This window comes from Festucalex cinctus, chromosome 20 (assembly GCF_051991245.1).
Source record: "Festucalex cinctus isolate MCC-2025b chromosome 20, RoL_Fcin_1.0, whole genome shotgun sequence".
NCBI lineage: Eukaryota > Metazoa > Chordata > Actinopteri > Syngnathiformes > Syngnathidae > Festucalex > Festucalex cinctus.
This window is the reverse complement of record NC_135430.1, coordinates 805,382-833,224: the sequence shown is the minus strand read 5'-3', so window position 1 is coordinate 833,224 and position 27,843 is coordinate 805,382. Positions and strand designations below refer to the sequence as shown.

Below are 27,843 nucleotides of genomic sequence, written 5' to 3'. Positions count from 1 at the left end.
ACATTTAAATACTCATACCTCGCTTCCTGTCTATTTTAGGGTACACATATCAAAGAGGTTTTTGTTCATCTGGATGTGCTCCAGCTGCCACACAATTTTCATAGACATAGGACAATCGTAGCGGGACAGGGATCCGTTTAACCTATGTTGGTGGCGCTACAGAGCCATTTTTCTGTTCTCATGTATGCCGACTTTAAAATATCAAATTTTTCGCCAGGCCCGATCTGCGTGTAAAGTTTGGTGAGTTTTCGTTCAGGTTTAGTGTCTCAAAAATGTGATTGTTTGCGGAAAAGAATAATAACAAAGAAAAAAAGAAGAACTAGAGCTGCGAGCAGCTATAAAGGGCCCTCGCAGCCCGGGCCACATTGGGGTCCTTGCACGTTGGGGTACTTGCACGTTGGGGTACTGGCACGTTGGGGTACTGGCATATTGGAAGCAAAATTTCTTTGAAAATGGCATAATAAACGTTTACATGTAGAATATTTTTTTGCCAGTGTGTGTGTCAAGCTCAACGGGTTTTGGTGATTGTTAAGACCTGCAAAAATCAGCGTCCTTTTTTATTTTTAGGCAATGAGTTGCCCTGATTGGTATTTTTTTGTAAAAGTGTATATACACATCATCGCTCGTTGTACTCATTGCACAATGTTACTTTTATTGTCCAAAGGGGCAATCAAAAATGAATAAAACAAAATGGAAACGTACATACGTTTGGATCGGTGTGAAGCCAGTGAACAATTTGAGTGGTGGAAACTAAAAGAATATTAATAAATGACTTAGTTATCACACTTAGAATGATTGTACATTTTTTTGTACAAAATACCGTATGTGGGGTATTTTTTATTTTTTTTTATATAAGCCTCAAGGGCTAGGTGGCGCTGTATTTATAACTGAATGTTGTCATAGAGATACCTTCAGGCCTTGATTATAAGCATACATGTCAAGTGTGGGATTTTTTTTGGAGCATGTACCGTGGAGTTATTAAGCATATCCTTCATTCACGATATTGCTTTTAATGTCCATAGAGGCTATCAAAAATAAATAAAAATATATATATGTTTGGATAAGTCTGATGCCAGTGAACATTTTGAGTGGTGGAAACTAAAAGAATATTCATAAATGACTTAGTTATCACACTTAGAATGAGTTTACATTTTTTGTACAAAATACCGTATGTGTGGTATTTTTTTTTCATGCCTCAAGGGCTAGGTGGCGCTGCATATATAACTGAATGTTGTCATAGAGATAACTTCAGGCCTTGACGATAAACATACATGTCAAGTTTGGGATTTTTTGGAGCATGTACCGGGGAGATATCAAGCATATCATTTTTCATTGCGAAACACACATTTTGATGCCCCGCCCTCATCATATAGTATTTCGAAAAGTCAAAATTTTTCCCCCTGTCGTTGGCTCAGGTCTTGACATGGTCCAGGCCAAGTCTTAACTCAGTCGGATGAAACGTGTAGGAGAAGTGGGCAAAAGTCTGCCCCCTGTGAATGTGCAAAAATCGTCAAAAATGGGACATTCAAAAATTCGTAGCTCACTTCCTGTTCATTTTAGCATATGGGTCCAAGAGACTTTTTTGTAGGTCTTGGGCTCCCTCATACACCTAAAAATATTCGTCGTTCTTGCTTAAACGTACAACCGGGGCTGCTTCGTTAAAAATTTCGAGGGGGCGCTATTGAGTCATTTTTGTAAAAATAGCACAATCAACAATAAAATATTGCTCATTTTACCAGGCCAGATGTGTGTGCCAAGTTTCAGGAGTTTTTGTGCCAGTTTAGGCCCTCAAAATTGGTGTTGTTTTCTTGGCGAACAGCGCTTAGCCACGCCCACAGCGAATCGCGAAAACTCACAAACTTCGTATTGTGACATCATGAAGACCGAAACCCTCATCTGAGCAAATATGAGGTAGGTGCAGTTAATGGGGTTGGAGAAAAACATTGAAGAAAAATCGTAAGAAAAGAAATTGCCAGTAGGTGGCGCTATCAGTAAGATGAAATATAAGTACGTAGATGTCTTAAGGGCTGGACTCTCATCAAATGTGTGAAATTTTGAGAAGATAGGATCATCTGGGTCAAGTTAAAGCAGCTTTTATTGCCACGAAAAATTACCAGACTTTGCGGCACCGTAGCGGCCACGCCCTTTGGCGAAAAGTTACAATATTCGGTGTAGGGCATGATCAACATCTTAAGGCTTGTCTGACCAATTTTCAACTGGATCCCTTCAAAGAGCTTGGCACAGTAGCTAAAAACGTAAAGTATGACATTTATTGTTACCACTAGGTGGCGCTATATATATAACAGAATTGTATCATATAGATGTCTTCAGGCCGTGACTATTAAGTTGCATGAGAAGTTTGAGATTTTTTGGAGCTTGTACATGGGAGTTATTCAGCATTTTGTCTTTCTGGACAAATGAAATTTTAAAGGCAATATTTGATGCCCCGCCCCCGTCATATAGTATTTCAAAAAGGCAAGATGTTTTGCCCAGTTGTTCTCTCAGGTCTTGAGATGATACATGGCAAGTTTGAAGTCAACTGGCTGAAAAATATTTGCAAAGGGGGAAAAAGTATGACCACAGTGAATGTGCCAAAATGGGCCAAAATTGGACATTCAAAAATTCATAGCTCACTTCCTGTACATTTTAGGAAATGGCTTCCACTGACTTTTTTTGTGCGTCTCGGGGTGCTACACGTGCCTGCCAATTTTCGTAGCTCTAGCTCAAACGTGCCTGGCTTGGTTTTTATTTTTCTATGCTAGGGCGCGCTATAGAGTCGCGTTGTTATAACGACTTCATAATATCAAATTTTTCGCCGGACCTGAGGAGTGTGCAAAGTTCGGTGAGTTTTCGTGAATATTTAGGTACCCAAAATCGCGATTGTTTGCGGAGAATAAAGAAGAAGAAGAATAACTAGAGCTGCGAGCAGCTATAAAGGGCCCTCGCAGCCCGGGCCACGTTGGGGTCCTTGCACGTTGGGGTACTTGCACGTTGGGGTACTGGCACATTGGGGTACTGGCATATTGGAAGCAACATTTCTTTGAAAATGGCATAATAAACGTTTACATGTAGAATATTTTTTTGCCAGTGTGTGTATCAAGCTCAACGGGTTTTGGTGATTGTTAAGACCTGCAAAAATCAGCGTCCTTTTTTATTTTTAGGCAATGAGTTGCCCTGATTGGTATTTTTTTGTAAAAGTGTATATACACATCATCGCTCGTTGTACTCATTGCACAATGTTACTTTTATTGTACAAAGGGGCAATCAAAAATGAATAAAACAAAATGGAAACGTACATACGTTTGGATCGGTGTGAAGCCAGTGAACAATTTGAGTGGTGGAAACTAAAAGAATATTCATAAATGACTTAGTTATCACACTTAGAATGAGTGTACATTTTTTGTACAAAATACCGTATGTGGGGTATTTTATTATCTTTTTTTATATAAGCCTCAAGGGCTAGGTGGCGCTGTATTTATAACTGAATGTTGTCATAGAGATACCTTCAGGCCTTGATTATAAGCATACATGTCAAGTGTGGGATTTTTTTTGGAGCATGTACCGTGGAGTTATTAAGCATATCCTTCATTCACGATATTGCTTTTAATGTCCATAGAGGCTATCAAAAATAAATAAAAATATATATATGTTTGGATAAGTCTGATGCCAGTGAACATTTTGAGTGGTGGAAACTAAAAGAATATTCATAAATGACTTCGTTATCACACTTAGAATGAGTTTACATTTTTTGTACAAAATACCGTATGTGGGGTATTTTTTTTTCATGCCTCAAGGGCTAGGTGGCGCTGCATATATAACTGAATGTTGTCATAGAGATAACTTCAGGCCTTGACGATAAACATATATGTCAAGTTTGGGATTTTTTGGAGCATGTACCGGGGAGTTATCAAGCATATCGTTTTTCATTGTGAAACACAAATTTTGATGCCCCGCCCTCATCATATAGTATTTCGAAAAGTCAAAATTTTTCCCCCTGTCGTTGGCTCAGGTCTTGACATGGTCCAGGCCAAGTCTTAACTCAGTCGGATGAAACGTGTAGGAGAAGTGGGCAAAAGTCTGCCCCCTGTGAATGTGCAAAAATCGTCAAAAATGGGACATTCAAAAATTCGTAGCTCACTTCCTGTTCATTTTAGCATATGGGTACAAGAGACTTTTTTTGTAGGTCTTGGGCTCCCTCATACACCTAAAAATATTCGTCGTTCTTGCTTAAACGTACAACCGGGGCTGCTTCGTTAAAAATTTCGAGGGGGCGCTATTGAGTCATTTTTGTAAAAATAGCACAATCAACAATAAAATATTGCTCATTTTACCAGGCCAGATGTGTGTGCCAAGTTTCAGGAGTTTCTGTGCATGTTTAGACCCTCAAAACTGGCGTTGTTTTCTTGGCGGACAGCGCTTAGCCACGCCTACAGCAATTCGCGAAAACTCACAAACTTCGTGTTGTGACATCATGAAGGCCGAAACCCTCATCTGAGCAAATATGAGGTAGGTCCAGTTAACGTGTTTGGAGAAAAACGTAGAAGAAAATTCGTAAGAAAAAAAATTGCCACTAGGTGGCGCTATCAGTTAGATGAAATATAAGTCAGTAGATGTCTTTAGGGCTGGACTCTCATCAAATGTGTGAAATTTTGAGAAGATAGGATCATCTCGGTCAAGTTAATGCAGCTTTTATTTTCACGAAAAATCTTCAGACTTTGCGTCACCGTAGCGGCCACGCCCTTTGGCGAAAAGTTACAATATTCGGTGTGGGGCATGATCAACATCTTAAGGCTTTTCTGACCAATTTTCAAATGGATCCCTTCAACAAGCTCAGCACAGTAGCTGAAAACGTAAAGTATGACATTTATTGTAACCACTAGGTGGCGCTATATGTATAACTGAATTTTATCATATAGATGTTTTCAGGCCCTGACTATTACGTTGCCTGAGAAGTTTGAGATTTTTTGGAGCTTGAACATGGGAGTTATTAAGCATTTGCTCTTTCTGTACAAATGAAATTTTAAAGGCAATATTTGATGCCCCGCCCCCGTCATATAGTATTTCAAAAAGGCAAGATGTTTTGCCCAGTTGTTCTCTCAGGTCTAGAGATGATAAATGCCAAGTTTGAAGTCAATTGGATGAAAAATGTTTGCAAAGGGGGAAAAAGCATGACCACAGTGAATGTGCCAAAATTGGACATTAAAAAATTCATAGCTCACTTCCTGTACATTTTAGCTACATGGTCCCAATAGACTTTTTTTGTGCGTCTCGGGGTGCTACATGTGCCTGCCAATTTTTGTTGCTCTAGCTCAAACGTGCCGGGCTTGGTTTTTATTTTTCTACGCTAGGGGGCGCTATCGAGTCGCATTGTTATGACGACTTAATAATATCAAATTTTTCGCCGGGCCTGAGGAGTGTGCAAAGTTCAGTGAGTTTTCGTGAATGTTTAGGTACCCAAAATCGCGATTGTTTGCGGAGAATAAAGAAGAAGAAGAATAATAATAACTAGAGCTGCGAGCAGCTATAAAGGGCCCTCGCAACCCGGTCCACGTTGGGGTACTTGCACGTCGGGGTACTGGCACGTTGGGGTACTGTCAAATAGGACAAGGACCATCTAAAATGTTTTTGACAAGCCTTGTGTGTGCAAAGTTTCATCAAAACGCAAAATATGGTGTGCAATTCCCAAAATAAATTCAAAATGGCGGACTTCCTTTTAGGTTTAGCATACGGCTACAGAATACTTTTTGTAGGTCTTAGACTAATAGGTATGCCTCTGAGTTTTCACAAATCTAGGTCAAGTCAAGTCATCTTAAGTTATTTCGCGCTTGAATCATCCAATTGGAAATGCTCCATAAAAATGTATAGAGGGCGTGATTTATTGCAAATTGCACAAGAAATCTCTAAAAATTCATGTTCATGACAAGTCTGATGTGTGTGCAAAGTTTCATGAGTTTTCACACATGTATAGACCAAAAAAAATAAGCAGCACTTTACTTGGCAAACAATGTATCGCTATGGCAACAGCATGTGACAAAATAAAAAACTTTCGATAACTTTGCATCTTAAACATCTTAAGATGAAACACACCAAGTTTGAAGACGGTCGGATGAATTTTGTACGAGGAGTTCGTGAAAATATGACCCCTAAGAAAGGCCACAAAAAATGGCTACAAATGCCGACGTAAATCAAAATGGCGGACTTCCTGTTTGGTTTAGCAGATGGTTCAAAAAGAGTTTTTTGTACCTCCAGGGCTGTTACATACCTCTTCAAATTTTGGTAAGTCTAGGTAAAAAGTACAGCAGGGCATGCTTTGTTAAAGAGGAGTTTTTTAGCTCAAAATGTGATGCCCGGCCCCTGGGGGACTTCCTGTTGGGTTTAGCACAGGTCACCAAGAGACATTTTTGTACATCTTGGGCTGTTACATATGTCTACAAATTTTCGTAGCTCTAGCTGCTTCGTACAACTGGGAATGCTTCTTTAGGAAGATTTTTTTTTCCTTTGCAAACCGTGCATGCCACGACAACAGCGTGCGACGAAATAAAAAGCTTTCAATAACTTTTCATCTTCAACATCTTTAGATGAATCACACCAAGTTTGAAGATGATCGGATAAACACTGTAGGAGGAGTTCGTTAAAATAAGACCCCTATGAAATGGCCAAAAAATGGCAACACATTCCAAAGTAAATCAAAATGGTGGACTTCCTGTTAGGTTTAGCACATGGTTCAAAAATAGTTTTTTGTAGGTCATAGTCTGTTACATATGTGTACCAATTTTCGTAGCTCTAGATTAAACGTACAACCGGCAATGCTTCGTTCAGTAAGAATTATTAAACTCTAAATTTGATGCCCTGCCACCGTCATATAGTATGTCAAAAACTTTAGATTTTTTAGCATGATGTTGTCCCAGGTGTTGAGATGGTACATCCCAAGTTTGAAGTCAATCGGGTTAACCGTGTAGGAGAAGCGGGCAAAAGTATGACCCCTGTAAATGTGCAAAAATGGGCCAAAATTGGACATTTAAATACTCATATCTCACTTCCTGTATATTTTAGGGTACATATATCAGAGGTTTTTGTTCATCTGGATGTGCTACAGGTGCCACACAATTTTCATAGCCGTAGGACAATCATAGCGGGACAGGGATCCGTTTAACCTATGTAGGTGGCGCTCCAGAGCCATTTTTCTGTTATCATCTATGGCGACTTTAAAATATCAAATTTTTCGCCAGGCCTGATGTGTGTGTAAAATTTGGTGAGTTTACGTTCACGTTTAGTGTCTCAAAAATGCGAAGCTAATAGGTCGCTTGCACATCGTAATGCATCATGGGAGTTTTTCCTTCGGGCGCCATATTGGGTGTCCGCCGGTTCACAAGGTACACTCGCGAGTTACACGGTAGAGCTTATCAACCTGATGTAATTTTCGCAGTATTTTCACGATTTACCGGAAGATCAAAAACAACGATACAGGCAGAAGGTGTCTCTGTGTGGCGGGATTGATCCTAATTACGTCCTGACCAAGGGTGATTTTTTTTTTTGACGGAGAAAGCTTGCTGGCCAAATGTGACATCTCTGGACATCTTTCCCTACCTCGTGTTGACAACATGCTCCATAACACGCCAACAAATCCCTGGAGGCTTACAATTATTTTGTAAGCGGGTGGATACAGAGTGTAAACTTTAACATCGCATCAGAAGAAACGGTTGCTGTTGCACGTAAGTAAACCACATGGTGTTGGTAATTCTGCACACAAAAATGTTGATTTGTTCTCAGGCTTCCTGTTATCATTGTGTTTACATGCACAGCTAGGTTTACCTGATGTGGTTTTTCTAACAATTTTATAACAGGCAAATATGGCAGAGCGTATAAGAATAAAAAGTAACTATGCACAGCCTCCCCGTGGCTTAATTAAATTTAATGCTACCCTTTCACTAGTTACATGTTACTTAATCAACTTATTCTAAATGGTTAAGGTTAACCACTCTCAGAGGACGTATTTTTAGTTTCAGTTTCCAGTACAATAAAACGTGTTCATGGTAACTACTGAGCATACCGACAGCTTTTCTTATGATCTCACGGTTAAGGAGGCTGTCACAACACCCAATTTCTGTCTGGTGCCGGATGGCAACAATTCCCATCGCTTGTCACGACAACACCAATAGTATTACCAGGTATGTATGGCTTTACTTTTTGTAGTTTCTTATTTAATTCTATGTTTCATATTTTCATTACAATGTTTGTAATATTTTCAGATTCAGGCACAGATGAGTTTAACTGGACGGACTTCTGCGACTTTGTGGTGTGGACAAAGTGTGATTGAGCGAGTCCACCCAGATCGCTCGTTTTGGCCAGATGGAAAAGCCAGAGTTTTTTTTTTCCCAAAATCCCCTCCTTACCTGAATTGCTCGGGAGAGCATTTACTAGATCAGCAGTGGACTTCCAGTGTTCCTGCTCAGCCGCTGTCACCTACCACTTGCTCATGTACTTCAAAGATGCGGAATAAAGTAGTTTTTTGTGCTGCAGCAGATTGTAAAATCAAATGATATCACTTGAAGTGTGCCAATCTAGACTGCCAAAGGGACAGTGGTTTTGTGACAAGTGTGAAACAAGGATTATTGGGAAAACTGTAACACAGTACTGGTACTTGTCTTACATTAAACAAATTTAAAAGAGAGCAACTTTTTCCTCTGTACATAGCATAATGAAAGTCATTGCGTACCCCATCAACATTACATCATACCGTCATCTCAGGATGGTAGGCACCTGTGCTAAAATAAATACATTAATTAACAGTTCAATTTTATCCCTGAAATTACTACATCTAATCATTATTCACTTCATTTTTTGTGCTTTTAGAAATAATAGAGATTTATGCCATTACTTTAAGAGGGACCATATTGCACATTGAGTCAAATCCTGTCATTTGTCTTATGTATAGCTTTGTAAACAAACCCAACAATAGAATTTGTATAAACGCTGCCTTTATTAGCGCCAAACAAACAGTCGCATGTTGTCCTCCTCCAATGCTTTGATGCTCGCCTTCGTTTCCATCATGTCATTGGCAATCAAGTCGGTGTGGCATGAGATCCCTAAAGAAAAAAATAAAGAAAAAATCACAAAAAAATAAGGTACCAGTAATAGGTTTAATATAGTAAAGTAGTATAGTTTTTTTGTCAGTGTAAAAGAAATGTACACATTTTGTTGCATTTTTTTAATGTATGAACATTGCTACAGGCAAATACTTATTTCTATAAACACTTCCAAATGTCTCTAAAATATAAGGTGCGTGTACACACACAAACAAACACATACATTCACTCATGCATACAATATATCATGTAATGAATTCTGAGTGGCATACCAGAGTCAATGATGTCAGCAGTACTTGAGGGTGCAGGTTACTGGAGCCATCTGGCTGCATAACTGCAACAATCTCTGCCACTTCGAGTCGTCTTTTCTTTGCTTGTCTCTCCTGTGCACGTTCATATCTTGGCACCGACTGGGCTGAGACATAGATGTTGTAACTTGGGACCCAACTTTAATGTTGGAGCCCAGTCGGGATGATTGGACAGAAAAACGGGCGCAGGGCGACCTGTTAAAATAAACAAATATATAAACAAATAAAATATGGAAAGACTGGTTATTTTACCGCAGTAGGGTGGCCGTGAATAAGTTCTTTAGCATGATGTGTAGGCTACCGGGGGTCTGTTTTCTTGCATCACCCCCGGGGGTCTGTTTTCTTGCATCAGCCCCGGGGGTCTGTTTTCTTGCATCAGCCCCTTCTGTCTCTTTTTTTTCCAGGTTTACATTTTGCCACCAAAAAACATGTTATCGGCATTAAAAGCCCAAGACTAATCAATCCAATTTCAGCAGTAAACACTTTGCACTGGCACTACTTGGGTGAAAATGTTCGATGTTAGCTTTCGGCTAACGTCCGCTAGCCAGCTTGTACTACCGAACTTGCTTGCTCATGAATCCAAAACATAAGCAACTTGCCCATATATGGGCGGTCGAAACGTTATTAATCCTCATGCATTAAATAAAGGTAAACAAGCTTACCGCTCACAAAGTGATCGCTGCACACACGAGCCCAAAGTAACGACTTCCCTCCGGAGTCCGCACTCCTCTGTCTCCAGGCCCTGGTTCCTAATTATTTTCGGAATTCGGAAAAAAGACCGACCATTTTCCCCCTTGGCTTTGTTCGAACAGCCAACGATGCAGCAACAATGTACCATTTTAAACGCAGAAAACAAACGTGATAGATACGTGTTAGACTGAATCGCTACGTAAATGGAGGCCACCCAGCATGGCGACTACGAGAAATCCGAGGCGGAAGTGACGACATGTGCAAGCGACCTATAGGTATGCCTCCCAGTTTTCACAAATCTAGGTCAAGTCATCTTTAGTTGTGTATCGCTTGAATCATACAATTGGAAATGCTCCATAAAAATGCATAGAGGGCGCTATTGAGCACAACGTTGGGTTACTTGCACGTCAGGGTACTGGCACGTTGGGGTACTGTTACCTGGAACAAGGACCATTTAAAATGTTAGTTTTTTCCATGCCTTGTCTGTGCAAAGTTTAATGAAAAAGGCCAAAAATGATGTATAATTCCCAAAATAAAATCAAAATAGCGGACTTCCTCTTTGGTTTGGCAAATGGCTACATAATACTTTTTTGTAGGTCTAGCATAATCATACAATCGGAAATGCTTCATAAAAAGGTCTAGAGGGCGCTATTTATTGCAAATTGCACAATAAATCTCTAAAAATTCATGTTCATGACAAGTCTGATGTGTTTGCAAAGTTTCATGAGTTTTCACAATTGTATAAATAAATTTAAAAAAAAAGCAGCACTTGGCAAACAATGCATTGCTATGGCAACAGCGTGTGACAAAATAAAAAACTTTCGATTACTTTGCATCTTAAACATCTTAAGATGAAACACACCAAGTTTGAAGACAGTCGGATAAATTTTGTAGGAGGGGTTCGTTAAAATATGACCCCTGAAAAAGGCCACAAAAAATGGCAACAAATAGCAAAGTAAATCAAAATGGCGGACTTCCTGTTTGGTTTAGCACATGGTTCCAAGAGACTTTTTTTGTACATCGTGGGCTCTTATGTATGCCTGCAAATTATCATAGCGCTAGGTGAAACGTACAACCAGGAATGCTTCGTTAAAGAGGAGTTTTTTTAGCTCAAAATGTGATGCCCGGCCCCTGGGGGACTTATTGTTGGGTTTAGCACATGGCACCAAGAGACTTTTTTGTACATCCTGGGCTGTTACATATGTCTACAATTTTTCGTCGCTCTAGCTGCTTCGTACAACTGGGAATGTTTCATTAAGAAGGATTTTTTTCCTTTGCAAAAAGTGCATGCCACGACAACAGCGTGTGACGAAATAAAAAACTTTCAATAACTTTTCATTTTCAACATCTTAAGATGAATCACACCAAGTTTGAAGATGATAAACTCTGTAGGAGGAGTTCGTTAAAATAAGACCCCTATGAAATGGCCCAAAAAATGGCAACACGTTCCAAAGTAAATCAAAATGGCGGACTTCCTGTTCGGTTTAGCATATGGTTCAAAAAGAGTTTTTTGTACCTTGAGGGCTGTTACATATGTCTTCAAATTTTGATAACTCTAGGTGAAATGTACAGCCGGGAATGCTTCATTAAGTTAGAATTTTGTAACACAAAATTTGATGCCTCGCCTCTGGCGGACTTCCTGTTAGGTTTAGCATATGGCACCAACAGGCTTTTTTGTAGATCATAGTCTGTTACATATGTGTACCAATTTTCATAGCTCTAGGTTAAACGTACCACCGGCAATGCTTCGTTAAGTAAGAATTTTGAAACTGTAAATTTGATGCCCCACCGCCGTCATATAGTATGTCGAAAACTTTAGATTTTTTACCATGGTGTTGTCCCAGGTCTTGAGATGGTACATCCCAAGTTTGAAGTCAATCGGATTAACCGTGTAGGAGAAGCGGGCAAAAGTATGACCCCTGTAAATGTGCAAAAATTGGCCAAAATTGGACATTTAAATACTCATATCTCACTTCCTGTCTATTTTAGGGTACACAGATCAAAGAGGTTTTTGTTCATCTGGATATGCTACAGGTGCCACACAATTTTCATAGCCGTAGGACAATCGTAGCGGGACAGGGATCCGTTTAAGCTATGTAGGTGGCGCTACAGAGCCATTTTTCTGTTATCATGTATGGCGACTTTAAAATATCAAATTTTTCGCCAGGCCCGATCTGCGTGTAAAGTTTGGTGAGTTTTCGTTCACGTTTAGTGTCTCAAAAATGTGATTGTTTGCGGAAAAGAATAATAACAAACTAGAGCTGCGAGCAGCTATAAAGGGCCCTCGCAACCCGTGCCACGTTGGGGTATTTGCACGTCGGGGTACTGGCACGTTAGGGAACTGTTTCATAAGAAACCGTCTAAATTGTAAATGTTTTGCCTTGCTTTTTGTGTTTGTTCACATTGCTATGGAATGCTTTGTCGAGGTATTCGGCTGATAGGTATGCCTCCCAATATTCACACATCTAGCTGAATCATATAAAAAAAAAAATTCTTTGCAAACAATGCATCGCTACAGCAAAGGCGTGCCACGTTGGGGTACTTGCACGTCGGGGTACTGGCACGTTGGGGTACTGTCAAATAGGACAAGGACCATCTAAAATTTTTTTGACAAGCCTTGTGTGTGCAAAGTTTAATCAAAACGCAAAATATGGTGCGCAATTCCCAAAATAAATTCAAAATGGCGGACTTCCTTTTAGGTTTAGCATACGGCTACAGAATACTTTTTGTAGGTCTTAAGCTAATAGGTATGCCTCCCAGTTTTCACAAATCTAGGTCAAGTCATCTTTAGTTGTGTATCACTTGAATCATACAATTGGAAATGCTCCATAAAAATGCATAGAGGGCGCTATTGAGCACAACGTTGGGTTACTTGCACGTCAGGGTACTGGCACGTTGGGGTACTGTTACATGGAACAAGGACCATTTAAAATGTTAGTTTTTTCCATGCCTTGTCTGTGCAAAGTTTAATGAAGAAGGCCAAAAATTATGTATAATTCCCAAAATAAAATCAAAATAGCGGACTTCCTCTTTGGTTTGGCAAATGGCTACATAATACTTTTTTGTAGGTCTAGCATAATCATACAATCGGAAATGCTTCATAAAAATGTCTAGAGGGCGCTATTTATTGCAAATTGCACAATAAATCTCTGAAAATTCATGTTCATGACAAGTCTGATGTGTTTGCAAAGTTTCATGAGTTTTCATGTGTATAAAAAAAAAAAAAAAGCAGCACTTGACAACTGTTACATGGAACAAGGACCATTTAAAATGTTATTTTTTTCCATGCCTTGTCTGTGCAAAGTTGAATGAAAAAGGCCAAAAATGATGTATAATTCCCAAAATAAAATCAAAATAGCGGACTTCCTCTTTGGTTTGGCAAATGGCTACATAATACTTTTTTGTAGGTCTAGCATAATCATACAATCGGAAATGCTTCATAAAAATGTCTAGAGGGCGCTATTTATTGCAAATTGCACAATAAATCTCTGAAAATTCATGTTCATGACAAGTCTGATGTGTTTGCAAAGTTTCATGAGTTTTCATGTGTATAAAAAAAAAAAAAAGCAGCACTTGACAACTGTTACATGGAACAAGGACCATTTAAAATGTTATTTTTTTCCATGCCTTGTCTGTGCAAAGTTGAATGAAAAAGGCCAAAAATTATGTATAATTCCCAAAATAAAATCAAAATAGCGGACTTCCTCTTTGGTTTGGCAAATGGCTACATAATACTTTTTTGTAGGTCTAGCATAATCATACAATCGGAAATGCTTCATAAAAAGGTCTAGAGGGCGCTATTTATTGCAAATTGCACAATAAATCTCTGAAAATTCATGTTCATGACAAGTCTGATGTGTTTGCAAAGTTCCATGAGTTTTCATGTGTATTAAAAAAAAAAAGCAGCACTTGACAAACAATGCATTGCTATGGCAACAGCGTGTTACAAAATAAAAAACTTTCGATTACTTTGCATCTTAAACATCTTAAGATGAAACACACCAAGTTTGAAGACAGTCGGATAAATTTTGTAGGAGGGGTTCGTTAAAATATGACCCCTGAAAGTTTTTCCTTGCCCGGTTGGAGGGTTAGATCAGGGGATGTTGCAACTTGTTTGTGGTTAAGTGCTACAGAAGTAAATGTGTCTTAACAACCTCATGATTGAATGTGTTTTCAATTCTCTAGGATGTGATTGGATTGTATCAATTAAATGTTCTTATAACTGATTCAGTGAGTAGTAAAAATAGTGTGTCAAGTATAATGACATGAAATATAAGGAATACAAAAAACAAAACAAGAACCCTCTAAATTACACATTTTGTTCCAGGCTTTATGTGCGTGCATAGTTTGAGTATACACCTAGGTTTAGGCCAGGAGTGTTCAAACCTTTTGCAAAGAGGGCCGGGTATGGTAAGGTGAAAATGTGTGGGGCCTAATCAACCATTTAGTTTAGCCTGACATAATTTTTTTACATGCATATGTAAATATATATATGTGGACAAATGTGTACATATGTCTACAAATTTTTGTAGCTCGAGCTGCTTCGTCCAACTGGGAACGCTGCATTAAGAAGGATTTTTTTTTCCTTTGCCAACAGTGCATGCCACGACAACAGCGTGCGACGAAATAAAAAGCTTTCAATAACTTTTCATCGTCAACATCTTAAGATGAATCACACCAAGTTTGAAGATGATCGGATAAACTCTGTAGGAGGAGTTCGTTAAAATAAGACCCCTATGAAATGGCCAAAAAAATGGCAACATGTTCCAAAGTAAATCAAAATGGCAGACTTCCTGTTAGGTTTAGCATATGGTTCAAAAAGAGTTTTTTTGTACCTCGAGGGCTGTTACATATGTCTTCAAATTTTGGTCACTCTAGGTGAAACGTACAGCCGGAAATGCTTCATTAAGTAAAAATTTTGAAATGCAAAATTTGATGCCCTGCCTCTGGCGGACTTCCTGTTAGGTTTAGCATATGGCACCAACAGGCTTTTTTGTAGATCATAGTCTGTTACATATGTGTACCAATTTTCGTAGCTCTAGATTAAACGTATAACCGGCAATACTTCAGATGAAACATGCCAAAGAATGAAGACAATCTGATAAGTTTTGTAGAAAATATGAGGCCTATAAAAGGCCCCCAAAAAATGGCTACAAATAGCAAAGTAAATCAAAATGCCGGACTTCCTGTTTGGCTTAGCATATGGTTCTAAAAGACTTTTTTGTACATCGTGGGCTCTTATGTATGCCTCCAAATTATCATAGCGCTAGGTGAAAGGTACAACCGGGAATGCTTCGTTAAAGAGGAGTTTTTTAGCTCAAAAAGTGATGCCCGGCCCTTACGGGACTTCCTGTTGGGTTTAGCACAAAGCAGCAAGAGACTTTTTTTGTACATCGTGGGCTGTTACATATGTCTACAAATTTTCGTAGCTCTAGCTGCTTCGTACAACTGAGAATTCTTCATTAAGAAGAATTTTTTTCCTTTGCAAACAAGTGCATGCCACGACAACAGCGTGCAGCGAAATAAAAAGCTTTCAATAACTTTTCATCTTCAACATCTTAAGATGAATCACACCAAGTTTGAAGATGATCGGATAAACTCTGTAAGAGGAGTTCGTTAAAATAGGACCCCTATGAAATGGCCAAAAAAATGGGAACACGTTCCAAAGTAAATCAAAATGGTGGACTTTCTGTTAGGTTTAGCATATGGTTCAAAAAGAGTTTTTTGTACCTTGAGGGCTGTTACATATGTCTTTAAATTTTGGTAACTCTAGGTGAAACGTACAGCCGGGAATGCTTCATTAAGTAAGAATTTTGAAACTCAAAATTTGATGCCCCACCTCTGGCGGACTTCCTGTTGGGTTTAGCATATGGCACCAACAGGCTTTTTTGTAGGTCATAGTCTGTTACATATGTGTACCAATTTTCGTAGCTCTAGGTTAAACATACAACCGGCAATACTACGTTTAGTAAGAGTTTTGAAACTCTAAATTTGATGCCCCACCGCCGTCATATAGTATGTCGAAAACTTTAGATTTTTTACCATGGTGTTGTCCCAGGTCTTGAGATGGTACATCCCAAGTTTGAAGTCAATTGGATTAACCGTGTAGGAGAAGCAGGCAAAAGTATGACCCCTGTAAATGTGCAAAAATTGGCCAAAATTGGACATTTAAATACTCATATCTCACTTCCTGTCTATTTTAGGGTACACACATCAAAGAGGTTTTTGTTCATCTGGATGTGCTACAGGTGCCACACAATTTTCATAGCCGTCGGACAATCGTAGCGGGCCAGGGATCTGTTTAACCTATGTAGGTGGCGCTATGGAGCCATTTTTCTGTTATCACCTATGGCGACTTTAAAATATCAAATTTTTCGCCAGGCCTGACGTGTGTGTAAAGTTTGGTGAGTTTTCGTTCACGTTTAGTGTCTCAAAAATGTGATTGTTTGCGGAAAAGAATAATAACAAATAAAAAGAAGAAGAATAATAAGAATTCCTTGAAAAACAATAGGGACCTCGCAGCGGTCGCTGCTCGGGCCCTAACTAGAGCTGCGAGCAGCTATAAAGGGCCCTCGCAACCCGTGCCACGTTGGGGTATTTGCACGTCGGGGTACTGGCACGTTAGGGTACTGTTTCATAAGAAACCGTCTAAATTGTAAATGTTTTGCCATGCTTTTTGTGTTTGTTCACATTGCTATGGAATGCTTTGTCGAGGTATTCGGCTGATAGGTATGCCTCCCAATATTCACACATCTAGCTGAATCATATAAAAAAAAAAATTCTTTGCAAACAATGCATCGCTACAGCAAAGGCGTGCCACGTTGGGGTACTTCCACGTCGGGGTACTGGCACGTTGGGGTACTGTCAAATAGGACAAGGACCATCTAAAATGTTTTTGACAAGCCTTGTGTGTGCAAAGTTTAATCAAAACGCAAAATATGGTGCGCAATTCCCAAAATAAAATCAAAATGGCGGACTTCCTTTTAGGTTTAGCATACGGCTACAGAATACTTTTTGTAGGTCTTAAGCTAATAGGTATGCCTCCCAGTTTTCACAAATCTAGGTCAAGTCATCTTTAGTTGTGTATCGCTTGAATCATACAATTGGAAATGCTCCATAAAAATGCATAGAGGGCGCTATTGAGCACAACGTTGGGTTACTTGCACGTCAGGGTACTGGCACGTTGGGGTACTGTTACATGGAACCAGGACCATTTAAAATGTTAGTTTTTTCCATGCCTTGTCTGTGCAAAGTTTAATGAAGAAGGCCAAAAATTATGTATGATTCCCAAAATAAAATTAAAATAGCGGACTTCCTCTTTGGTTTGGCAAATGGCTACATAATACTTTTTTGTAGGTCTAGCATAATCATACAATCGGAAATGCTTCATAAAAATGTCTAGAGGGCGCTATTTATTGCAAATTGCACAATAAATCTCTGAAAATTCATGTTCATGACAAGTCTGATGTGTTTGCAAAGTTTCATGAGTTTTCATGTGTATAAAAAAAAAAAAAAAGCAGCACTTGACAACTGTTACATGGAACAAGGACCATTTAAAATGTTAGTTTTTTCCATGCCTTGTCTGTGCAAAGTTGAATGAAAAAGGCCAAAAATGATGTATAATTCCCAAAATAAAATCAAAATAGCGGACTTCCTCTTTGGTTTGGCAAATGGCTACATAATACTTTTTTGTAGGTCTAGCATAATCATACAATCGGAAATGCTTCATAAAAAGGTCTAGAGGGCGCTATTTATTGCAAATTGCACAATAAATCTCTGAAAATTCATGTTCATGACAAGTCTGATGTGTTTGCAAAGTTCCATGAGTTTTCATGTGTATAAAAAAAAAAAAAAGCAGCACTTGACAACTGTTACATGGAACAAGGACCATTTAAAATGTTAGTTTTTTCCATGCCTTGTCTGTGCAAAGTTGAATGAAAAAGGCCAAAAATGATGTATAATTCCCAAAATAAAATCAAAATAGCGGACTTCCTCTTTGGTTTGGCAAATGGCTACATAATACTTTTTTGTAGGTCTAGCATAATCATACAATCGGAAATGCTTCATAAAAAGGTCTAGATGGCGCTATTTATTGCAAATTACACAATAAATCTCTGAAAATTCATGTTCATGACAAGTCTGATGTGTTTGCAAAGTTCCATGAGTTTTCATGTGTATAAAAAAGAAAAAGCAGCACTTGACAAACAATGCATTGCTATGGCAACAGCGTGTTACAAAATAAAAAACTTTCGATTTCTTTGCATCTTAAACATCTTAAGATGAAACACACCAAGTTTGAAGACAGTCGGATAAATTTTGTAGGAGGGGTTCGTTAAAATATGACCCCTGAAAGTTTTTCCTTGCCCGGTTGGAGGGTTAGATCAGGGGATGTCGCAACTTGTTTGTGGTTAAGTGCTACAGAAGTAAATGTGTCTTAACAACCTCATGATTGAATGTGTTTTCAATTCTCTAGGATGTGATTGGATTGTATCAATTAAATGTTCTTATAACTGATTCAGTGAGTAGTAAAAATAGTGTGTCAAGTATAATGACATGAAATATAAGGAATACAAAAAACAAAACAAGAACCCTCTAAATTAAATCACTTCAATCAGGTGAACTTCCTAAATGTCTGAAAGTAGCCGCCGTCAAGCCCATTCTAAAAAAGAGAACACTGGATGTCTCCCTGCTAGCAAATTATAGACCAATCGCAAACCTTCCCTTTGTAACTAAAATAGTTGAAAAAGTGGTTTTTAATCAACTCAGCAATTTTTTTAGCTTAAACGGACTTTTGGATAAATTCCAGTCAGGTTTCCGAGCTCATCACAGTACAGAAACAGCTCTGATTAAAGTACTGAATGATATAAGATTGAGCACTGATGCAGGGAAGGTATCAGTGCTCGTCTTGTTGGACCTCAGTGCAGCATTTGACACGATTGATCATAATATACTGTTAGACAGGCTGGAAACTTGGGTGGGGTTAAATGGAACAGTCCTTAAATGGTTCAGGTCCTATTTGGAGGAAAGGAGTTACTTTGTGACCATTGGAAATTTTGAATCTGATCGAAAGGCCATGACATGTGGGGTCCCTCAAGGGTCAGTCCTTGGACCCCTGTTGTTCAGTCTGTATATGTTACCTTTGGGTCAAATGCTTCAGAACACCGATGTTGACTATCATAGTTATGCAGATGACACACAACTGTATTTATCTATGTCCCCAAATGACAGCAGTTCTATTAACGCATTGTGTCATTCTCTAGAGCAAGTTAACAACTGGATGAACCAAAATTTCCTTCAGCTGAACGAAAACAAAACGGAGCTCATTGTTTTCGGCAATAAAGAAAAGAGGATTGCTGTTAAAAAACAGCTTGAGTCACTGTCTTTAGAAACTAAAGACCAAGTTCGAAATCTTGGGGTATTAATAGACTCAGATCTGACCTTCAGTAATCATATTAAATTTATCACTAAAACAGCCTTTTACCAGCTGAAAAACATATCCAGACTGAAGGACTGCATGCGTCAAGCAGACCAAGAGAAGCTTATCCATGCTTTTATCTCCAGCAGACTAGATTACTGTAACGGTCTTCTGACTGGACTCTCTCAAAAGAACATAAGACAATTGCAGCTCATTCAGAACGCTGCAGCTCGAGTTCTGACCAAAACAAAAAGATCAGAACATATTACTCCAGTACTTAAGGATTTACACTGGCTCCCTGTCAGCTGTAGAATCGATTTTAAAGTTCTGCTACTCGTCTATAAATCACTAAATGGTTTGGGTCCTGAATATATCCAAGAAATGCTGATTGAGTACAAACCCAGCAGGGCTCTGAGATCGACAGACTTGGGCCAACTAGTGGAACCCAGAGTTCGAAGCAAACATGGTGAAGCTGCATTTAGCTATTATGCTGCACACAGATGGAATAGGCTGCCAACAGAAGTGAAGTCAGCCCCGAGTGTAAATGCTTTCAAATCCAGGTTAAAAACTTTGCTTTTTTCTTATACCTTTGATTAGGGACTTTTAAACAGCTTTAATTAAGTTTTTTTTTAATTATTATTTTTATTTTTATTTTTATTTTTATTTTTATTTTTTTTATTATCATTTTAAACTTCCTTATGTTAAATTTTTTAAAGTTTGTTGAATAATGTTTTAAGATTGTTAGTTTGTAACCTATTTTTATTTAGTTTTCTTCCTCTGAATGTTAACTACTGTTTCTTGATGCTTATGTGTTGTCTTTCCTCGTGTAAAGCACATTGAGTTGCCTTGTGTATGAAATGTGCTATACAAATAAACTTGCCTTGCCTTGCCTTGCCTAAATTACACATTTTGTTCCAGGCTTTATGTGCGTGCATAGTTTGAGTATACACCTAGGTTTAGGCCAGGAGTGTTCAAACCTTTTGCAAAGAGGGCCGGGTATGGTAAGGTGAAAATGTGTGGGGCCTAATCAACCATTTAGTTTAGCCTGACATAATTTTTTTACATGCATATGTAAATATATATATGTGGACAAATGTGTACATATGTCTACAAATTTTTGTAGCTCGAGCTGCTTCGTCCAACTGGGAACGCTGCATTAAGAAGGATTTTTTTTTCCTTTGCCAACAGTGCATGCCACGACAACAGCGTGCGACGAAATAAAAAGCTTTCAATAACTTTTCATCGTCAACATCTTAAGATGAATCACACCAAGTTTGAAGATGATCGGATAAACTCTGTAGGAGGAGTTCGTTAAAATAAGACCCCTATGAAATGGCCAAAAAAATGGCAACATGTTCCAAAGTAAATCAAAATGGCAGACTTCCTGTTAGGTTTAGCATATGGTTCAAAAAGAGTTTTTTGTACCTCGAGGGCTGTTACATATGTCTTCAAATTTTGGTCACTCTAGGTCAGGGGTGTCAAACTCATGTTAGCTCAGGGGCCGCATGGAGGTAAATATATTACCAAGTGGGCCACATCGGTAAAATAACGGTATATAACTTAAAAACAATTACCGTCAATTATCCGCAGATTTTCGTTATTTGTGTGCCAGCCCTAAATTACAGAGCTGAACTGTAATCATGTTGTTCCAAAAAATTATACAAATGCAAATGAACGCGGCAACACTGAGTCCTGGACGTGTTAAATCTATATGTTTTATATATTGTTCCCAGAATGCATTGCGTAGTGCAGAAAATGATGTTAAAAGGACGCTAATCCTTGTCATGTCTATTTGTGTTACCAATTGAATTTGTGTCGTATGTAACACGTTTGTTGGTCTATGATTAAAAAAATAATAATAATACTTAAACAAACCTTAACTTTAAGTTGTATGTAAAATAATGACATCCAGGACGATTCCCCCGTACAAGTTGTACTGCTCATCTGAGGACTGCTTGTGAAGTTCCAAATTTTATATATTTGATTGTGGCCGACTGATTAATTAGTCCAACATTACAATTTTTTATTTTATTTTTTTTTAACTTTACAAAAACATCTCATGGGCCGGATTAAATCCCTTTGCGGGCCTGATCCGGCCCGCGGGCCTTATGTTTGACACCCCTGCTCTAGGTGAAACGTACAGCCGGAAATGCTTCATTAAGTAAAAATTTTGAAATGCAAAATTTGATGCCCTGCCTCTGGCGGACTTCCTGTTAGGTTTAGCATATGGCACCAACAGGCTTTTTTGTAGATCATAGTCTGTTACATATGTGTACCAATTTTCGTAGCTCTAGATTAAACGTATAACTGGCAATACTTCAGATGAAACATGCCAAAGAATGAAGACAATCTGATAAGTTTTGTAGAAAATATGAGGCCTATAAAAGGCCCCCAAAAAATGGCTACAAATAGCAAAGTAAATCAAAATGCCGGACTTCCTGTTTGGCTTAGCATATGGTTCTAAAAGACTTATTTGTACATCGTGGGCTCTTATGTATGCCTCCAAATTATCATAGCGCTAGGTGAAAGGTACAACCGGGAATGCTTTGTTAAAGAGGAGTTTTTTAGCTCAAAAAGTGATGCCCGGCCCTTGCGGGACTTCCTGTTGGGTTTAGCACAAAGCAGCAAGAGACTTTTTTTGTACATTGTGGGCTGTTACATATGTCTACAAATTTTCGTAGCTCTAGCTGCTTCGTACAACTGAGAATTCTTCATTAAGAAGAATTTTTTTCCTTTGCAAACAAGTGCATGCCACGACAACAGCGTGCAGCGAAATAAAAAGCTTTCAATAACTTTTCATCTTCAACATCTTAAGATGAATCACACCAAGTTTGAAGATGATCGGATAAACTCTGTAAGAGGAGTTCGTTAAAATAGGACCCCTATGAAATGGCCAAAAAAATGGGAACACGTTCCAAAGTAAATCAAAATGGTGGACTTTCTGTTAGGTTTAGCATATGGTTCAAAAAGAGTTTTTTGTACCTTGAGGGCTGTTACATATGTCTTTAAATTTTGGTAACTCTAGGTGAAACGTACAGCCGGGAATGCTTCATTAAGTAAGAATTTTGAAACTCAAAATTTGATGCCCCGCCTCTGGCGGACTTCCTGTTGGGTTTAGCATATGGCACCAACAGACTTTTTTGTAGGTCATAGTCTGTTACATATGTGTACCAATTTTCGTAGCTCTAGGTTAAACATACAACCGGCAATACTACGTTTAGTAAGAGTTTTGAAACTCTAAATTTGATGCCCCACCGCCGTCATATAGTATGTCGAAAACTTTAGATTTTTTACCATGGTGTTGTCCCAGGTCTTGAGATGGTACATCCCAAGTTTGAAGTCAATTGGATTAACCGTGTAGGAGAAGCAGGCAAAAGTATGACCCCTGTAAATGTGCAAAAATTGGCCAAAATTGGACATTTAAATACTCATATCTCACTTCCTGTCTATTTTAGGGTACACACATCAAAGAGGTTTTTGTTCATCTGGATGTGCTACAGGTGCCACACAATTTTCATAGCCGTCGGACAATCGTAGCGGGCCAGGGATCTGTTTAACCTATGTAGGTGGCGCTATGGAGCCATTTTTCTGTTGTCAACTATGGCGACTTTAAAATATCAAATTTTTCGCCAGGCCTGACGTGTGTGTAAAGTTTGGTGAGTTTTCGTTCACGTTTAGTGTCTCAAAAATGTGATTGTTTGCGGAAAAGAATAATAACAAATAAAAAGAAGAACTAGAGCTGCGAGCAGCTATAAAGGGCCCTCGCAACCCGTGCCACGTTGGGGTATTTGCACGTCGGGGTACTGGCACGTTAGGGTACTGTTTCATAAGAAACCGTCTAAATTGTAAATGTTTTGCCATGCTTTTTGTGTTTGTTCACATTGCTATGGAATGCTTTGTCGAGGTATTCGGCTGATAGGTATGCCTCCCAATATTCACACATCTAGCTGAATCATATAAAAAAAAAAATTCTTTGCAAACAATGCATCGCTACAGCAAAGGCGTGCCACGTTGGGGTACTTCCACGTCGGGGTACTGGCACGTTGGGGTACTGTCAAATAGGACAAGGACCATCTAAAATGTTTTTGACAAGCCTTGTGTGTGCAAAGTTTAATCAAAACGCAAAATATGGTGCGCAATTCCCAAAATAAAATCAAAATGGCGGACTTCCTTTTAGGTTTAGCATACGGCTACAGAATACTTTTTGTAGGTCTTAAGCTAATAGGTATGCCTCCCAGTTTTCACAAATCTAGGTCAAGTCATCTTTAGTTGTGTATCGCTTGAATCATACAATTGGAAATGCTCCATAAAAATGCATAGAGGGCGCTATTGAGCACAACGTTGGGTTACTTGCACGTCAGGGTACTGGCACGTTGGGGTACTGTTACATGGAACAAGGACCATTTAAAATGTTAGTTTTTTCCATGCCTTGTCTGTGCAAAGTTTAATGAAGAAGGCCAAAAATTATGTATGATTCCCAAAATAAAATCAAAATAGCGGACTTCCTCTTTGGTTTGGCAAATGGCTACATAATACTTTTTTGTAGGTCTAGCATAATCATACAATCGGAAATGCTTCATAAAAATGTCTAGAGGGCGCTATTTATTGCAAATTGCACAATAAATCTCTGAAAATTCATGTTCATGACAAGTCTGATGTGTTTGCAAAGTTTCATGAGTTTTCATGTGTATAAAAAAAAAAAAAAAGCAGCACTTGACAACTGTTACATGGAACAAGGACCATTTAAAATGTTAGTTTTTTCCATGCCTTGTCTGTGCAAAGTTGAATGAAAAAGGCCAAAAATTATGTATGATTCCCAAAATAAAATCAAAATAGCGGACTTCCTCTTTGGTTTGGCAAATGGCTACATAATACTTTTTTGTAGGTCTAGCATAATCATACAATCGGAAATGCTTCATAAAAATGTCTAGAGGGCGCTATTTATTGCAAATTGCACAATAAATCTCTGAAAATTCATGTTCATGACAAGTCTGATGTGTTTGCAAAGTTTCATGAGTTTTCATGTGTATAAAAAAAAAAAAAAAGCAGCACTTGACAACTGTTACATGGAACAAGGACCATTTAAAATGTTAGTTTTTTCCATGCCTTGTCTGTGCAAAGTTGAATGAAAAAGGCCAAAAATGATGTATAATTCCCAAAATAAAATCAAAATAGCGGACTTCCTCTTTGGTTTGGCAAATGGCTACATAATACTTTTTTGTAGGTCTAGCATAATCATACAATCGGAAATGCTTCATAAAAAGGTCTAGAGGGCGCTATTTATTGCAAATTGCACAATAAATCTCTGAAAATTCATGTTCATGACAAGTCTGATGTGTTTGCAAAGTTCCATGAGTTTTCATGTGTATAAAAAAAAAAAAAAGCAGCACTTGACAACTGTTACATGGAACAAGGACCATTTAAAATGTTAGTTTTTTCCATGCCTTGTCTGTGCAAAGTTGAATGAAAAAGGCCAAAAATGATGTATAATTCCCAAAATAAAATCAAAATAGCGGACTTCCTCTTTGGTTTGGCAAATGGCTACATAATACTTTTTTGTAGGTCTAGCATAATCATACAATCGGAAATGCTTCATAAAAAGGTCTAGATGGCGCTATTTATTGCAAATTACACAATAAATCTCTGAAAATTCATGTTCATGACAAGTCTGATGTGTTTGCAAAGTTCCATGAGTTTTCATGTGTATAAAAAAGAAAAAGCAGCACTTGACAAACAATGCATTGCTATGGCAACAGCGTGTTACAAAATAAAAAACTTTCGATTTCTTTGCATCTTAAACATCTTAAGATGAAACACACCAAGTTTGAAGACAGTCGGATAAATTTTGTAGGAGGGGTTCGTTAAAATATGACCCCTGAAAGTTTTTCCTTGCCCGGTTGGAGGGTTAGATCAGGGGATGTCGCAACTTGTTTGTGGTTAAGTGCTACAGAAGTAAATGTGTCTTAACAACCTCATGATTGAATGTGTTTTCAATTCTCTAGGATGTGATTGGATTGTATCAATTAAATGTTCTTATAACTGATTCAGTGAGTAGTAAAAATAGTGTGTCAAGTATAATGACATGAAATATAAGGAATACAAAAAACAAAACAAGAACCCTCTAAATTAAATCACTTCAATCAGGTGAACTTCCTAAATGTCTGAAAGTAGCCGCCGTCAAGCCCATTCTAAAAAAGAGAACACTGGATGTCTCCCTGCTAGCAAATTATAGACCAATCGCAAACCTTCCCTTCGTAACTAAAATAGTTGAAAAAGTGGTTTTTAATCAACTCAGCAATTTTTTTAGCTTAAACGGACTTTTGGATAAATTCCAGTCAGGTTTCCGAGCTCATCACAGTACAGAAACAGCTCTGATTAAAGTACTGAATGATATAAGATTGAGCACTGATGCAGGGAAGGTATCAGTGCTCGTCTTGTTGGACCTCAGTGCAGCATTTGACACGATTGATCATAATATACTGTTAGACAGGCTGGAAACTTGGGTGGGGTTAAATGGAACAGTCCTTAAATGGTTCAGGTCCTATTTGGAGGAAAGGAGTTACTTTGTGACCATTGGAAATTTTGAATCTGATCGAAAGGCCATGACATGTGGGGTCCCTCAAGGGTCAGTCCTTGGACCCCTGTTGTTCAGTCTGTATATGTTACCTTTGGGTCAAATGCTTCAGAACACCGATGTTGACTATCATAGTTATGCAGATGACACACAACTGTATTTATCTATGTCCCCAAATGACAGCAGTTCTATTAACGCATTGTGTCATTCTCTAGAGCAAGTTAACAACTGGATGAACCAAAATTTCCTTCAGCTGAACGAAAACAAAACGGAGCTCATTGTTTTCGGCAATAAAGAAAAGAGGATTGCTGTTAAAAAACAGCTTGAGTCACTGTCTTTAGAAACTAAAGACCAAGTTCGAAATCTTGGGGTATTAATAGACTCAGATCTGACCTTCAGTAATCATATTAAATTTATCACTAAAACAGCCTTTTACCAGCTGAAAAACATATCCAGACTGAAGGACTGCATGTGTCAAGCAGACCAAGAGAAGCTTATCCATGCTTTTATCTCCAGCAGACTAGATTACTGTAACGGTCTTCTGACTGGACTCTCTCAAAAGAACATAAGACAATTGCAGCTCATTCAGAACGCTGCAGCTCGAGTTCTGACCAAAACAAAAAGATCAGAACATATTACTCCAGTACTTAAGGATTTACACTGGCTCCCTGTCAGCTGTAGAATCGATTTTAAAGTTCTGCTACTCGTCTATAAATCACTAAATGGTTTGGGTCCTGAATATATCCAAGAAATGCTGATTGAGTACAAACCCAGCAGGGCTCTGAGATCGACAGACTTGGGCCAACTAGTGGAACCCAGAGTTCGAAGCAAACATGGTGAAGCTGCATTTAGCTATTATGCTGCACACAGATGGAATAGGCTGCCAACAGAAGTGAAGTCAGCCCCGAGTGTAAATGCTTTCAAATCCAGGTTAAAAACTTTGCTTTTTTCTTATACATTTGATTAGGGACTTTTAAACAGCTTTAATTAAGTTTTTTTTTAATTATTATTTTTATTTTTATTTTTATTTTTTTTATTATCATTTTAAACTTCCTTATGTTAAATTTTTTAAAGTTTGTTGAATAATGTTTTAAGATTGTTAGTTTGTAACCTATTTTTATTTAGTTTTCTTCCTCTGAATGTTAACTACTGTTTCTTGATGCTTATGTGTTGTCTTTCCTCGTGTAAAGCACATTGAGTTGCCTTGTGTATGAAATGTGCTATACAAATAAACTTGCCTTGCCTTGCCTTGCCTAAATTACACATTTTGTTCCAGGCTTTATGTGCGTGCATAGTTTGAGTATACACCTAGGTTTAGGCCAGGAGTGTTCAAACCTTTTGCAAAGAGGGCCGGGTATGGTAAGGTGAAAATGTGTGGGGCCTAATCAACCATTTAGTTTAGCCTGACATAATTTTTTTACATGCATATGTAAATATATATATGTGGACAAATGTGTACATATGTCTACAAATTTTTGTAGCTCGAGCTGCTTCGTCCAACTGGGAACGCTGCATTAAGAAGGATTTTTTTTTCCTTTGCCAACAGTGCATGCCACGACAACAGCGTGCGACGAAATAAAAAGCTTTCAATAACTTTTCATCGTCAACATCTTAAGATGAATCACACCAAGTTTGAAGATGATCGGATAAACTCTGTAGGAGGAGTTCGTTAAAATAAGACCCTTATGAAATGGCCAAAAAAATGGCAACATGTTCCAAAGTAAATCAAAATGGCAGACTTCCTGTTAGGTTTAGCATATGGTTCAAAAA

At 38.4% G+C, this 27,843-nt stretch overlaps 1 protein-coding gene and 1 long non-coding RNA gene across 7 annotated transcripts in view; one reads left to right on the top strand and one right to left on the bottom strand.

Moving 5' to 3' along the window:
* Positions 1-27,843, top strand: part of LOC144008934 (uncharacterized) — a 99,119-nt gene that overhangs the window by 16,750 nt on the left and 54,526 nt on the right. The window lies entirely within an intron of this gene.
* LOC144008945 (uncharacterized) lies at positions 8,590-10,342 on the bottom strand. Its single transcript, XR_013280794.1, has 3 exons — positions 10,057-10,342; positions 9,359-9,589; positions 8,590-9,086 (listed from the first exon to the last, which is right to left on the bottom strand). It is a non-coding gene; the product is annotated as an uncharacterized LOC144008945 (long non-coding RNA).